The sequence below is a fragment of the Eufriesea mexicana genome, unplaced genomic scaffold (genome assembly GCF_001483705.2).
Source record: "Eufriesea mexicana isolate 0111107269 unplaced genomic scaffold, ASM148370v2 scaffold294, whole genome shotgun sequence".
NCBI classification, from domain to species: domain Eukaryota; kingdom Metazoa; phylum Arthropoda; class Insecta; order Hymenoptera; family Apidae; genus Eufriesea; species Eufriesea mexicana.
Genome location: NW_016908489.1, coordinates 2,582,619 through 2,585,947, shown reverse-complemented (window position 1 = coordinate 2,585,947; position 3,329 = coordinate 2,582,619).

Genomic DNA, 3,329 nt, shown 5'->3' with positions numbered 1-3,329 from the left:
TGCGTCTTCCGCCCCGCGATTTCGCGACCAATTTTTCCTAATTTCCTTTTTCCCTCGACTTTTTCTTCTCTCTTTGGGCTTTTTCCCACTTTTTCCATTTCTTTTTTCCTCATTTTCGCATATTTTTTTCCTCTCTCCTTCTCGCTCGTCGATAGGGCGAGGATCGTTATTTTTCAAGCGAAACTCGCATAGTTTTCAACGCACCGCGGCACGATCCTAAGTGTACATATGCACATCCGTAATGTATTGCACCTGCATCAGCGTCCGCATCGAAAGTTTTAAAGCTAAATTTTGAAAGCGAGATCTCGCGTGTCGAAGGGGGTGTATGGTAGCGGTAGTAGTGGTAGGTGATGGTGATGGTGGTGGTGGTGGTGGTGGTGGTGGCGGTGACGGTGTTTGTGCAACGGAAAAAATAGAATAAAAAAAAAGAAAATAAAAATAAAAAATAGGGTATCGTTGGTACGCCGGTTATAAATTAATAGTATGTATAAAACGGAGGTTTCGTGTAAGGGTGTGTCCCCGTCCTCTCTCTCCCTCTCTCTCTCTCTCTCTCTCTCTCTCTCTCTCTCTCTCTCTCTCTGTCGATTATAATAAAATAGTAATAAAAAAAAAGAAAAAAAAAGGGAACAAAACGAACGCGAACAGAATTATACGGGTAACGTAAAACTACGGAGGAATTCGAAGAGAAAAGAGAGATGTGTCCTCCGGGTCGCGTCATCCTGTCGCGAGGCCTGGCCCCGTCTGCGGGACCGCAGCCCTGAGTCTTATAAAGGGAGAGAAAAACAATAATTTACATAATCGTTATATAGGTAATAATATATAAAGCTTATAACCTAATCTATGTTGAGCATTCAGTGGACGACGGAGGATAACGCGGCCCGGCGTGACTCTCTCCCTCTTCGGCGGCTCTACGTCTCGAAAGCACGCAAAACCGAACAGATTTCTGCGAGACGAGAGCGTGAAAAAACGAGAAATCATCAGCACGTGGAAGTTACAAAATTATAAGTAATAGTAATAAGAAGAGAGAAAAAAAAAGGAGATGAAACAAAAATTGGAGATACACACAGATCGCCATGTTCTTCCCATTCGCGTGTATACACAGACGTAAAGTATTCGCGTACCCTGTCGCGAAAAGAACGTATGCGACCCGTATCCGCGATTCGAATTCTTCCTTCTCTCCGTGTTTCTTCATCCTCGCTCTCTTTCGCATTCTTCGCGTCTGTATAAATTTACCTTTCTCTCTCTCTCTCTCACTCTCTCTATCTTTCTTCCTTTCTCTCTCTCTCTCTCTCTCTCTCTCTCTCTCTCTCTCTCTCTTTTTCTCCCTTTCTCTCTTATCTCTCGACGAAACGTGCAACAAGTGATAAATATAAAGACAAAAAATAAAATGACAAATAATAAATGCATCGTAGCGGTAGGTAGCAGTAACAGTTATTTAACAAAAGTTCGGTCGGTGCAAAAGAGCGGCCGGACGACTATCGTCTATCGCGAAATAGTTATTCGATCGACGTCGGGACGACTCGCGTCGTGTTCTTTCGCCGTCTCCCGCCTACTCTCCCCTGTCCGCGATATTCGACGGCGATAGAGCCAGGGGCAAAAACGGTCCCCGCGAACCATTTTCACGAACGGGATCCTTCCGGTTCGATTCGGCAAAATGCCGGCCGACTGTCGGCCATTTTTTCTCGCGCACGCACGCGAGCGGAGACCAGGATAACCCACGAACCCGATTAATCGTCGTGCATACTGTACACGTTAGAATAGAAAAGTCGCTTATAAATAAACATTATCGTAACATCGTATACGTCGACGCTTATTGTCACGACGATACCATTCTCGTGGATCATCCGATCATGTGCATATACACGCTTTCGTGATTGTTCTCCGCGCTCCGCCTTCTTTTTTTCCTTTTTAGTCTCTTTATCTCGCTATAGTGAATCGATATCACAGTACCTATCGCCACCCCCCACTCCTTTTTCTTTCCCTTTTTTTCTCCCCTCCTCCTCCTTTTTCTTCCCCTTCTTCGTCTTCGTCTTCGTCTTCGTCTTCTTCTGCTGCTGCTTCTTCTTCTTCTTCTTCTTCTTCTTCTTCTTCTTCTTCTTCTTCTTCTTCTTCTTCTGCTGCTGCTTTATCCCCGTCCTCTTGCTCTTCCTCGTCCGTCTCCTCTTCTTTCCTCCTTATCTTTATTTTTTTCTTTTCGTTTCTTTGCTTCATCCGCGGTCTGACGACGCTCGTCGGAGTGTTTCGTCGATCGAAATGGCACCACACAAGGTTCTGACGTCGTCCAACCACCCGAACCAGTTTCGCAGCAGTTCGCAACGAGTTCTGCGACCGGCACGTATACACGGAACTTAAAAGTAAAAATATAACGCGTCCCTGTCGTCTCGGGCCAGATCAGCTGGCTATCGCGCGTCTTTCTCTTTTTTGCAAAAAGTACCATCGCGAAAAAGTATAAAATATTCTCGTATATATATGTAACATATATATATATCAAGGGATTAAACAGTTAAAAACCAATACGACATCGCTTCCTTTCTTCTTTGCGACACGCTATAAATATATATATATTTATATATGTATATGTATATATCACACGGCCGATTTTGTGACTGCGAGATTAGAGTATGATAAGCATAAGCACTAGTAGTCGATTAACTTCGATAAGTAATAGTAGAAGGGAGAAAAAAAAAAAAAAATAATTACGGAAAAAGAAAACACAGGGAAACGTCTCAACGATGTCGGGCATTGAGAGCGAAAGAACGTTCCGTACGGTCGACGAGCGTGATGAAAAAAGAAAGAAAAAAAAAAAGGAAAAAACGAAGAAAAAACGGTACGATAAAAAATGTGGAAGGGTGACAGCGAAAAAGAAAAGGAGAAACTCTAGTTGAAAAAGAGAGAGAAAAGAAAAAAGAGAAAAAAAGAGGGGGAAGAACGATACCAACCATTGCACCGTATGCAAAATCTCTCGCGACAGAAACTTAGCAATAATTAATAATTAACAGCGACGATAATAAGATACGACGCGATATATCGTTACATCGAATACGACGAGCTAGAACAAATAATAATAATAACAAAAGAAAAAACAGGAAATATTTGAAAAAATTCCGTTCGTATCTACACTTTTTTTTTTATACAACAATTAGCCGTCTTTCTCTTTTCCCCTCCTCGTCCCTTTCCGCCCTCTACCCTTCGATTCTGCTACCACGGCTAAAACGCGTATTCCTCTGATTTTTTTTCTCTTTTTTCCACCCCTATTCAAAAACAATCTTTCCCGGCCTAAAGATTCTTTTTTCCCCTCTTTTTGCTCTATTTAAAATAAAATAAAAAAA